Source organism: Musa acuminata, chromosome BXJ3-1, assembly GCF_036884655.1.
Source record: "Musa acuminata AAA Group cultivar baxijiao chromosome BXJ3-1, Cavendish_Baxijiao_AAA, whole genome shotgun sequence".
Taxonomy (NCBI): domain Eukaryota; kingdom Viridiplantae; phylum Streptophyta; class Magnoliopsida; order Zingiberales; family Musaceae; genus Musa; species Musa acuminata.
In genome coordinates this window covers 18,391,692-18,404,911 of record NC_088349.1, presented here as the reverse complement: position 1 = coordinate 18,404,911, position 13,220 = coordinate 18,391,692, and the positions used below count along the sequence as shown (strand labels likewise).

At 50.9% G+C, this 13,220-nt stretch overlaps 1 pseudogene; it reads right to left on the bottom strand.

Moving 5' to 3' along the window:
- LOC103992045 (probable prolyl 4-hydroxylase 7) overlaps positions 1-13,220 on the bottom strand; it is a 75,966-nt pseudogene that overhangs the window by 1,618 nt on the left and 61,128 nt on the right.

Sequence of the window (13,220 nt, the reverse complement as noted above, 5' to 3'; positions counted from 1 at the left end):
TTAAAAGAATCGAAACTTTTATCATGATTGTAGCCGTGAAAATAATTACAATCTCTAGAATTCAATGAGAATAAAGAGATTGCACAATGATAAATATCATGAAGAGAGAGATTATGAAAATAATGAATCATTAGTAAATTTGATAGGTTACATACAATAAAAATATATGAATATAGTCTTAATAATTGAATCTTATAATTCTTATCCATAACCTTGTAAATAGATGAGATTTATCGTAATAAAGTATTAAAAAAAGTGAGAAAAATATAGAGATTTGTCTTTTAAAAAATAAAATTTTGTTTTGTCTCTCGCATCATTCCTCCACTCTTCCTCTCTCCCTTTCTCTCTTATCTTTTCTCATCTTTTGTCATCAAAGTGATGTGATGTCAGAGTTAACTCAAAATAGCTGATAGCATACAACTTCAAGTGCCTCACCTTAGAAAAGATAACTATAAAGATTGAAGCATTTAGATGAAGGTTTTGTTTGGATTATAAAATATATAGGAAGTGAGAGAGAGAGAGACTTCGAGAAGCCTCGAGATAACAACTTGAACAAAAGTACTGTAGCTGATGAGTCAGTACGGTTGGGTCCACGGGCCGATGTCGGGAGCTCCTTACAGAGTGAGTTGGAAGATGAGGTGGCCGCGCCATCGGAAAGGAGTGCTTGTTGGCGTTGGTCAGAATCCGGGCCGACTCGCCACTCTCCTTTTCGCAATGAAAGGTGTCTCCAAGGTTGAGACACTCGCCGCTCGCTGGTGGACGTTCTGGAATGGCTCGAGCAAGAGCTGGGCTGGTGAGGTCGACCGGGCCCTCGCGATGGGGTGTTGATCAGCGTTCCTTAGTCTGCCGCTCCGGGCACCGTCTATGATGGGCCATGTCTCTTCGTCTCCGGGATGGTTGGCGGCTCATCCTTGTACATTGGATGGCGATTCCCGGGTTGAGACGGTCGCTGGTTGTGGGTAGCCGCTTTCCTGCAAAAATGGCCTTTGTCGGGTGATTCCCAACTTTGGCCCCTCCGATGAGCAAGTCAGTAAAGTGTTTTTTTTTTAATCTCTTTTTCCCCCCCCCGGCTGGGCGTTGGCCAGGGGTTTATATACTATTGTGCGAGGGTCAGTTACGCGTCGGTTCGGTATGACCGCTGACCTTTGTGGGATGGGATAACCTTTCTGACGGGCTGGCGTCTTGGGGGATGCCTGAGTGGCGTCAAACGGCACCGCCCTGAGCTCTTCGGGATAGTCATGTTGCATGATGTCTTGGTACGAAATCCAACTTGGCATATGTCATGGGATTCTGATGGCGTGTGGTATCGGATTCTGATATCGGTTGGGACGTGGCGTGTGACATCGGTGATGACTTATCTGGGGACCAAAATATGCCTTATCACTTCTCCCCCCCCCCCCTCCAAGGCGTGCCGCGGGGTCCCTAATGGACCGGGAGGCATGCTTGGGTCCGAATGATGCGATTGTGTTGGTTGCCCGCGGGAAAGCTGGATTGACTCGTCGGGGGGCAATTTAGAGGGGCGGTGCCCCGTGATTCGGGCAGGACTAACCCTGCTGATCGAACGATAGGGGTCAGATGAGATGAAACCAAAGTATTGAAACTGGCGAGGTGAGAACTGCATGGCGCACCCGACGTGTCTCAGTTCAGATGACAGGTTTCGCACAACTCGGAGTTACGACTACTAAGTTTGCAAGCCGGCGAGTGAGTCGGAGCGGCTCGGTTTAGAGACTTGATAGGCAGCGAGTCGGGGGTCGACGTGGAGCGACTTGGATAATGGACTAGGCCGGTGATTCGGGCACTGGATCGATCGAGACGTGATTCGGGCATCAGATTGGCCGTGAGGTGTGGCTTGGGCGTTGGATCGAGCCTATGGGCCGAGTGATCGAGTCTGGTTCCGGTTTTGGTGCCGACGAGTTGCAGGTCGGGGGTGATCTGGAGCGACCCGGGTAAGAAACGAACCTAGGGGCCGAGTGACTAAGCTCGGTTCCGGTTTCGGTGCCGATAGGTCGCAAGTCGGGAGCGATCTGGAATGACCCGGACAAGAAATGAACCTGGGGGCCGAGTGACTAAGCTCGGTTCCGGTTTCGGTGCTGATGGATTGCAAGTATGGAGCGATCTGGAGTGACCCGGGCAAGAAATGTACCTGGGGCCTGAGTGACTAAGCTCGGTTCCGATTTCGGTGCCGACGGGTCATAAGTCGAGAGCGATCTGGAGCGACCCGAGCAAGAAACGAACCTGGGGGCTGAGTGACTAAGCTCGGTTCTAATTTCGGTGCCAACGGGTCGCAAGTCGGGAGCGATATGGAGCGACCCGGGCAAGAAACGAACTTGGGGGCCGAGTGACCAAGCTCGGTTTCGATTTCGGTGCCGAAGGGTCGCAAGTCGAGAGCGATCTGGAGTGACCCGAGCAAGAAACGAACCTGGGGGCCGAATGACTAAGCTCGGTTCCGGTTTCGATGCCGACTGGTCGCAAGTCGGGAGCGATCTGGAGCGACCCGAGCAAGAAACGAACCTGGAGGTCGAGTGACTAAGCTTAGTTCTGATTTCGGTGCTGACGGGTCGCAAGTTGGGAGTGATCTGGAGCGACCCGGGCAAGAAACGAACCTAGGGGTCGAGTGACTAAGCTTGGTTCTGGTTTCGGTGTTGACAGGTCACAAGTCGGGAGTGATCTGGAGCAACCCGGGCAAGAAACGAACCTGGGGGTTGAGTGACTAAGCTCAGTTCCAGTTTCGATGCCGACGAGTCGTAAGTCGGGAGTGATCTGGAGCGTACCTAAACATCGATTTATACCAGGACGTCGTCATGCCACGTGGCGGGCCGAGTGGATCGTCACGGGGCCTAGCGGGAAATTTTGTTTTGAATAGACTTTGGCAGGGGGTCTCGGGTGACGGGATACCTCCGGCGGGAGCTCCGAGGTGGGCGAATCTAGCAGATCCGAGGGGTTGTGACGGGTCTTAAATGCTGCGACTATTCCTCTCTTCGGGAAGCCCCAATCGCCGCCTCACCATGGGCAACCCATCTTTTATAAACCCCATCCAGGGTGGTTGCCCTCACCTTTGCCATCAGTCTTCCGTCCCGCGCCTCTGCTCCTTTCTTGCAACTCTATCGTCCTCTTTGCTTCAATCCCTCATCCCGTGCCCCGGCTTCTTTTTGCAACTTTGAGGTCGGGATGTCTCTATCTTCGTTTTCGTCCTCTTCTTCATCTTCGTCTTCTTCTCCTTCCCCATCCCCTTCTCCTTCTCCTTCGGGGAGTTCCCGGGACGAGGTGGTGTGTGTGTCTTCAGGCAGCGCCTCCTCGGAGGCCTCAGAGAGTTCGGCTGCCCTTGAGGCTCTCAAGTCGTGGCATGATGTGGACTCTGTGGTAACCGAGGACCTTTTGAGAGTGCTCCGGGATCGTTACTGCATCCCGGAGTGTTACAACCTGCATGCTCCTTGGCCTGGGCAATGGCCGTACGATCGATTTCCCGATGGGTTCAAGTTAACCGTGGGGTCGCTTGAGGCAGGGTTACAGTTCTTGGTGCACCCTATCATCAGTGATTGTCTTTGCTTTTGGGGGATCTCACCATCCCAGGTGTCGTTAAATTCATGGCGCTACCTAGTGGCCTTCATTTGGGAGTGTCGGGGAGCTGGGATTGAGCCATCCCGGGCCCTCTTTCTGGCTTGCTTCCGCTTGGGCATGGGGCCAGGCAAGTATTACTTGACCGCTTGTAGCAGTTTCAAGATTAGCGGTGCGCCCTCCAACAACAAAGGTTGGAAGAGGCATTTCTTCTATATTAGTAGTGATCAAGAGTGGGGCTTAAGCACCGGGTGGGCCTTTCGAACCATCAATAATGCCCCCCCCCCCATCGCTCTCTGATGGAGACATAGTGGTCATGGATCGTCTGAGAAGCATCCTGTCCTCTTCTTGGGCAATTAAGGAGATGACCGAGGAGTGGATGGTCGAAGCGGAGTTGAGCCCCGCCATCGAGGGTATGGCCATTCGCATATGATGGCTTGTTCGCTCATCCCAAACCATCTGATCGCTGCCTATTTGTGCAGAAATAGTGGACCTACGATCGATGAAGAAGACAGCCAGTGCTAAGGTCGTCGAGCCCCCGTCTCGGGATGGGGAGGGTCCCAGAGGGGGGGTTGTCCTGCTGGAGGGCACGCCGAAGAGGGCACCGGCATCTCCAGCATCGGGGCACCCTCTTAAGAAGACGAAGATGGTGGCTCGGAAGAAGCCTGCTGGCCAGGCCACCCACTCGAGTGCCTCCCTGGAATTGCACGGGGCCATTGCCCAAGGGGACGGCTCGGGGAGTGTGAAGGGGAAAGGGTCAGCCGGGTCGTCCGGTAGTGACCCTTCCAAGAGGGCGCCGATGTGCCCATCTATTCTTGGGCCGATGGTGGACAGTACCAGGCCCAGAATATGGCTGATCTTCCGATTGGGGAGTCGGGGGCCCCCTACGCCGCTCATTGGCCGTCCCTCAAGGTCGACAGTTGCCTCTGGGGAGATGGGACAACTACCCAGGAGTTCATCCGAGGGGCGCTGCACCCAGCCTTGGGTAAGGACCTCTACAGCTCCACCTCCGAAGTGCTGGAAGAGCGGGCGGCCAAATCGCTCGTCTGGGTAAGTGGTGGCTTCTTTTCCCTACCCGATCCCCTCTTGCTTGGGTGCTGACATGGATCCTCATGCAGAGCCAGCACTATGGTATGGCGCTGATCGACCGGGTCCTCGACGCCAGGTGGGTGATCGGGCGCCAGTTGGAGATCGACGCCGCCCTCCGGCTGGAGAACCTGGAGCTGCAAGCTAGGGGGGCTAGAGGTCGTTGCCATGACCGAAGAGCGCATCATGGCACTGGGTGAGGAGGTGGCTCATTTGAAGACCGAGCTGGAAGAAAGCTAGTCGCACATCCAATCGTTGGATGACGAGCTGCTGACCCTTTCCCAAGATGTCGAGACCGCTAAGTCCATGGCCTGGGATGCCGAGGAGGCCCTGAAGGAGGAGCAGTTGGGGTTGCCCAAGAGGGTCGAGGAGGCAATCGCTGGGTACAAAGCGTCCATCGGGTTTGAGCGTGGCTTGGTGAGGTCGAGCCGGGTCACGTACAAGTATGGGTACCAGGTGTCCTGGGCTCGCTTCCGGGCGAAGTACCCAGACCTGGAGCTGGAGTCGGACCCGTTTGTTGACAACCAGGCGGATCAGGACATCGACATGCCAGCGAACGTCCCCTTCGATGATGTGGGCCTGAGACCCCCCCCCCCCCCCCTCTCCTAGCTAGGGGCTGTGCCCCCTTTCCTTTTTTCTTTTGTTCTGGTCGGGTTTGGGATCGTACCGCCCGACCGCCATGTGTATCTCCTCTATCCTCAAGAAGCACTTTTATTTTGAAATTCTAACTTGCTCTTCTCCCCAACTGTGGGTGCGTGGGCCTCGTATATCTTCTCTACGTCCTGACCAGCCTCCTTTATGGGTAGAATTTCTTCAAGTTTGTCGCATTCCATGTTCTCAGCAGGGGACTTCCCTCCATAGTCTCGAGTTGGTAGGTCCCCTCTTGGACCACATCATAGACTCGATAGGGGCCTTCCCAGTTCGGTGCGAGCTTTCCCCTTGCTCGGGTCAGGTCGCTCACCTCTGCTCTTCGGAGGATGAGGTCCTTGACCTTGATCGACCGCGGTCGGACCTTTCGGTTGTATATCTGAGCTACCGCCTTCTTGTCTGCTAAGGCCCGCAGATGTGCCTTGGCTCTCCTTTCCTTAAGGATATCCAGGTTTGCTCGGAGTCCCTTCTCGGAGTCTCCTTGCTCGTAATTGGAGGTGCCCAAGGTCAGGAATAACATCTCGGGCGGAAGGACAGCCTCGGTCCCGAATGCCAGGCTAAACGGAGACTCCCCCGAGGCAATTTTGGGAGTCGTTCGCATTGACCACAGGACGCTAGGAAGCTCGTCCACCCAGGCACATGGCATCCTGGCACATGGTTGGCCAATAGTACCCTTGCCGGAGAGTCTTAAAGGCCAAGGTTCATCCCCCGATGTGCTCTCCACAATTCCCCTCATGGAGCTTGGCGAGGACCGTCTCGGCTTCTGATGGCGCAAGGCAGTGTAGGAGGGGTTGAGAGAAGGCCGTTCGGTATAACTTTCCGCTGATGATGCAATACCAGGCTTGAGTTTGCCTTAACTGTCTCGTAGCCACCGGGTTGTCGGGCTCCTCTCCGCCCGCTTTGTAGCGGAGGATCTCCTCTATCCAGCTCGGTGGTAAATTCATTTTGGCGACCTTGTGAGTCATTACCGTTGGTGTTGCTACGGACTCAGTCACTGGGGCTGACCCCGGGCTACAAGTGGAGGATGATCTGGCCAACGCGTCAGCCCGCACATTCTGCGCCTGAGGTATTCTGGCGATTGAAAGGTGGTTGAAGCGGTGGGCGAGTCGTTTTGCCTCCATCAGGTACAATGCCATCGTTGGGCCCCGGGCCTCATAGCTCCCATTGACATCCCCCGTCACCAGCTGGGAGTCGTTGAAGACCTCAAGGTCATCTACATGCATCTCCAGAGCGAGGCGTAGGCTGTGGAGCAGCGCCTCGTACTCAGCCTCGTTGTTAGTGGCTCGGAATTATAATTGGAGCGACCTCTCATAGGTTTCTCTTAACGAGCCTTTGAGGATAAGCCCGACCCCAGCCACTCTGATAGTGGACGAGCCATCCATCTGCAGGGTCCACGTGTTCTGATTGTTCTCCTACCCCACAGCATGGTCTTCAAGAGTTAGCTCAGAAATGAAATCAGTTAGCGCCTGAGCTTTGATGGCAGTCCTGGGGGAGTACTGAATATCGAATTCGCTGATCTCGACCGACCATCGCAGCAGTTGACCTGATGCATCAAAGTTGGAAAGGACCTGTCGCAGTGGTTGGTCGGTGATTACTTTGATTGTATGGGCTTGGAAGTAGGGCCGCAACTTTCGAGCCGTCTTGATAAGAGCGAGAGCTAGCTTCTTGATCGGGGAGTACCGTGCCTTGGGCCCGCCGAGGGTATCACCGACATAATGTATGGGTTGCTGCACTGGTGGCACCTCCCGAACTAACACCAAGCTAACGGCTTGTGCCGAGGCCGCCAAGTAGAGACCAAGGGTTTCACCCGGCTCGGGCGAGGTGAGTCAAGGCAAGCGGGCGAGGTACGCCTTCAACTTTTCGAAGGCTTCCTCACATTCCGGCGTCCATGTAAAGTTGTTGGGCCATCGCAGAGCCCGAAAGAAGGGGAGGCACTTATCGCCTGAACGCGACACGAACCTGCTGAGCACTGCTAATCTCCCGGCAAGTCGCTGCACCTCTTTGACCGAGCGGGGGGAGTGCATCTCGGTTATGGCTCGCACCTTTTCTGGGTTGGCATCAATCCCCCGCTGGTGAATGATAAAGCCGAGGAACCTCCCCAAGCTGACCCCGAAGATGCACTGCGCAGGGTTCAGGCGCATGTTGAACTGCCTGACCGTTTGGAATGTTTCCACCAGGTCGGCCAGGTGTGTGCTTGTGGCCTTGCTCTTTACAATCATGTCATCTACGTATACCTCCATATTCCTCCCGAGCTGGTGCTTGAAAAGTTTGTCGACCATTCTTTGGTAAGTCGCCCAAGCATTCTTCAGGCCGAAGGGCATCACCTTGTAACAATACACCCCTCAATCAGTGATGAAGGCAGTGCCTTCTTGATCTTGGGTTACCATCCGGATTTGGTTGTAGCCCAAGAATCCGTCCATGAACGTAAGGAGTTCGTGGCCCACGGTGGCGTCGACTAATTAGTCTATCCTGGGGAGCAGATAGTAGTCTTTGGGGCATGCCCGGTTGAGATCGGTGTAATTAACACACATCCTCTAGCTTCCATTAGGTTTCTTAACGAGGACTACATTCGACAGCCACTGGGGGTATTGAACCTCAGTAATGAATCTGGCCTTTATAAGGCGATCGACCTCATCACTGATTGCCTTCTATCGGTTGGGGGTGAACTTCTTTGGTCTTTGTCTTACTGGCCGAGCCTTGGGGTCAATGTTGAGTCGGTGCTAGGCTCTAAGTCGATCTCGAGCATCTCCTTTGGGGACCACGCGAACATGTCGGCGTTCTTCCTCAGGAAATCAATGAGGTGGAGCTGATCTGCTTTGAGGAGCTTGGTTCCGACCTTGACGGTTAGGTCGGGTCAGCTCGTTTTGAAGGGTACCTCGATGAGTGGCTTGGGAGGCTCCAGCGGCATTTATGTTATGGGTTCTTCATGGGGATCGGGAACCTGAGTTGGGTGCAACTTTCTTGGGAGAGTAACCGTGGTGAGGTAGCATCGCCTTAACTCCCCTAGGTCACTTCAGGCCTCCCCAATCCCTGCCGAAGTCAGGAACTTGATGGTCCTGTGGTAGGTGGAAACTATCGCCTTTATCTTGTTGAGTGTCGGTCGGAGGATGACGTTGTAGGCCGAGGGCAGATCGACTACCATGAAGGTGGTCATTATTGTCTTTGCTCTCGGCTCCTCCCCAATGGTGATGGGGAGGACCATGGTCCCGAGTGGGGAGATGGAATCCCCTGTGAATCCTGTGAGTGCTGACGCCATAGGGGTAAGTCTCCCTCAGTCAAGCCGAGCCTCTTGAAGGCGTCAAGGTAAAGAACATCGGTGGAACTCTTGGTGTCAGCTATCACCCTCTTGACTCGAGCGTTGGCGATCTAGATGGAGATTACTAGAGCGTCATCATGATGGGATCACTCGGCTTCCCCCGCCCTAAAGGTGATTTCAAGCTTGAGCTCGGGCCGGGGACATTTCTCGACCGTGCTGTGGGCATAGGCCTTTCTCGCCGTAGAGCTGCTACCGTCGACCACTGGTCCCCTAGAGATGACATCGATTTTTCTCTCAACGAGTCCCCTAGGGCGTGAAGTCACTTCCCGAGATTTGAGGTAGCATCCGAGGTGGCCTCTCCGGATCAGTGCCACTATTTGATTATGGAGGTCATGGCAGTCCTCCGTGTCATGACCGTAGTCCTGGTGGAACCTACAATATTTGGACCGATCTTTGTGAGTGGCCTTCATAGGATGAGGTTGTCACAAGAGACCCGTTTCCCTGATTTGGAGGAAGATCTCAGTACAGGACGTATTCAGGGGGAGAGGCGGGGGCCTCGGGAGCGGTAGCTCTTGTCGGTCGGGCCCTCGGCGGGGTGGTGCCGGGGCTGCTGAGGTCATTCCCCAAAATAGTTCTGCCCTAGGCCTCTTGCGCTCTATGCGCCTCCCCGCCACCAACGCTTCAGCAGCGACATATTGGTTGGCGCGCTGGAGCATTTCGGAGATGGTCATGGGCGGCTTCTTGATCAATGACTAGAAGAACCTCGAAGGCTTCAAACCCATCAGAAAGGCCTGCAAGATTAGAGAGGGGTGAGCATTCGAAAATCCCTGGATCTCGATGGCAAAACGTGTCACGAACTGAGAGAGCAACTCGTCTTCATGCTGGGATAGCACGAGCAAGGTGGCCATGGAAGGCCTAGGTCGCGCGCTGGCGAGGAAGTTCTGCTCGAACTCCCCGGCGAGTTGGTCGAAGGATGAGTTGAGGACTAGCATAGCGGGCTGAACCATGCTCGTGCCGATCCCCTTAGAGTGGTCGAAAATACCTGGCACATCAATGCATCAGAGGTATCATAGAGGGTCATCTGAGCTCGGAATATGGAGATGTGCTCCATGGGATCGGAGCTGCCATCATATGTCTCCAATGTCGACAGCCTGAAGTTGAGGGGTACTGGCTTGTCCTATACTTCCTGAGTGAAAGGAGACCCGCCCGAGCCACCTTCGCCAGACTCGCTCCACAATTTTTGAAACTCACACTGGAACGCATCCAAGCGTTGGTTGACTCGAGACGGTTGGGCCTTAAGCGAGTCGTCTGTCGAGTCGAATGATATAGTGTCAGGCTCGAGATGAGGTAGCGTGACTCGGCAGGGTGTGGGTATATTCTACCCGGGTGGACCTCTCGGGTTCGTTGCTTGCTCTCGGGCTTCTCCGGTCCCGACTTGCTCCTCGCTCGACCGCTTCCGGGTCAGGTCGATCGGGGGTGTTGCTAGCCACATGATCTGAGGAATGATCGGAGCAAGCATCTGCATCATGCCTGCCATGGCCTGCACTTGCTTGGTTAGGTGAAGGAACGCCTCGAGCATCACAACCGAGGGCCTTGTTGTGAGCCCCGGGGGTGACAACCCCGGGTCGTTGAACAGGCGCTAGTAGCGATCTGGCGTCGAAGCTGGGATCCCCCCATCTCCGGGGGCGGGGAGGGCCTAACTTTCAGGTTCGACGGAATGGAGGCTGGTCGGTGGTTCTTCCTCGAGGAGAACTCCTGCCAAATGCTCCTGCAACATCGGGCCCTCCTTCTAGCGCCAAAATGTTAGTGAACAAAAGTACCGTGGTTGATGAGTCAGTACGGTTGGGTCCATGGGTCGATGTTGGGAGCTCCTTGTAAAGTGAGTTGGATGATGAGGTGGTCGTGCCCTCGGGAAGGAGTGCTGGTTGGCATTGGTCGAGATCAGGGCCGACTCGCCACTCTCCTTTTCGTGGTGGAAGGTGTCTCTTGGGTTGAGACACTCGTCGCTCACTGGTGGACGTTCTAGAGTGGCTTAGGCAAGAGCTGGGCTAGTGAGGTCGACCGGGCCTTCGCGATGGGGTGTTGATCAGCGTTCCTCGGTCTGCCGCTCCGGGCACCGTCTATGATGGGTCACGTCTCTCCATCTCCGGGATGGTTAGCGGCTCGTCCTTATACATTGGATGGCGATTCCCGGGTTGAGATGCTCGCTGGTCATGGGCGACCGCTTTCCTGCGAAAATGGCCTTCGTCGAGTGCTTCCTGACTTTGGCCCCTCCGACGAGTAAGTCCGTAGAGTGTTTTTTTTTTAATATCTTTTTCCCCCCCGGTTGGGCATCGGCCAAGGGTTTATATACTATTGTGCAAGGGTCGATTGTGCGTCGGTTTGGTGTGGCTGCTGACCCTTGCGGGATGGGACAGCCTTTCTGACGAGTTGGCGTCTTGGGGGATGCCTAAGCGGCGTTAGACGGCACCACCCTAAGCTCTTCGGGATAGTCGTGTCGCATAGTGTCTTGGTACGAAACCCGACTTGGCATGCGTCATGGGGTTCTGATGGCGTGTGGCATCGGATTCTGATATTGGTTGGGACGTGCGTGTGACATCGGTGGTGACTTATCTAGGGACTAAAATATGCCTTATCAAACGTCACCCTTATGACGATGAGCCAAAGAGATTAGATATAAGGAAGAAGGATAGGAAGATATTATTCCTCATTCACTGAGAGTTACACAAAAGCAACTTTGAGAAAGTTACCGCAAACACCTCCGAAGATGCTTAGGTGATTCTTCAATTTTTTTTCAAAATAGTTGAGAATGTGAGAAAATTGTAACTTCAATCACTGCCAGCCCATTCAAACTTTACAAATGAATAAGTCTAAGACTATTTCAAATTATTTTACAAAAGTTCTCATCATTGTCAATCAACCAAAACAACTGATGAGAATTTAGAAGATGGTCGTGTGATCGAAATGGTATTTCTATCACTATATTAGAAGTTCAATTTTATCATGATCTCTATTCAAGAATCAAAGGATTTAAACTAAATAAATATTGATAATCTAATGAATTCTTTGCAAACATATGAATGTTTAGTTAAAAAAAAAATGGGATGCAATGGAACAAATCCTCCAAACAAAACTCACTTTGAAAAAAAAGAATAATAGCTCTAGTGATTGTAGTTATGCAAGAGACCGAAGATGTGGAAGAGGTTATGGTCGTGCTAGAGGACATGGCCAAGGAAAAAGAGAAAAAATAATGAGAAAAACCAAAGTTCAAAATAAGAATAAGAAAAATAAGATGCAAAAGCCCAAAGATATAATCGTTCCAAAATTTAATTATATTCTTACAAAACAAATATGGTTATTATGCTTCTTAATGCTATTATAACAAAAATAATCAAATTAATAAAAATACTAACTATATTAAAAATAAAAAAAATCTCTTTTGTTGCTAGCAGAAGAAGATATCATCGTATACGACAAGTGATACTTGAACATCGGAGCTAGCAAACATACGTGTGGTTACAAAAATATGTTCATGGAGTTGGATAGAACAAATGAAAGGAAAAGTCTATTTTATAGACTCCTCAAAAGTACCAACGAGAGATAAAAAAGATAACATCTTCATTCTTCTTAAATATGAAAGTCATCAATTTCTTTCAAATATATGAAAAGACAAATAACTCTCTCTTAGAGGTAACATAAATCACTTAATTGCTGAAGTGATATCAAAAAATAAATTATTTATTTTAAATATTAACCATGATATGATATAATATTTAAATATTTATGTGAAGGATTCCTCATAGATGATACTTGAGACTTGGATACTAGAACTTTGAAGATAATATATTATTAACTAAGAAGATGGTGAATGACCTTTTCTATATATAATACTTAATACGAAGGGTACATTAATTAAGAAGAAACTTTTCACATGTGATAAACTTTAAAGCAAAAAAGTCAACTTATTCACACCAATGTTTGTGGTTTTGTTGCTCCAGGTAAGCATTGTTATTTTCTAACTTTTAGTAATGATTATATAAGAAAATTTTAGATTTATTTTTAAAAAATAAAAGGAGAAGGTTTTAGTATATAAGAAGTTTAAAACTTTTGTGAAGAATGAAAATGACTTCTACATCAAAACCAACTTATATCAAAGTGGTAAATTCACCTCCAAAGCTTTTAAAGATCAACTAATAACACCATATTTTTATTAGGATCGAGTGGGCACTGGCAGGATGAATTAGTGCAGCGGATAAAATCATCGATTTTAAAATTTCTTTATTTTGATTAAAATCGATCTCGGAAAGATAACTTCAAATCTCGTTCGTAAACGTAGTGAAAGCAGTAAGTAGGTAAAGTAGTTTGCAGTAAAGATAAATTGCAAGAATAAAAATGCATATCAAGTTTTATAGTAGTTCGGTCGTCGTGACCTACATCCACTCCATCGATTACTCTTCCGTCGAGGCTACCAACATCCACTAACGATCTTCTTTCAATGAGCGAAGATTAACTATCCTTTTATAGCTCTCTTCTCATTTTCACAGGTTTAGGAGATAACCTTTTACAAGCACTCACTCCTCCCTAAACAAAATTCTTAACTTGGAACTACAGGAGGAGATATGTCAAGTGATTGTAATAGTATTTTTCCACTTTTAAGCTCTTTGTGCTTGTTTAT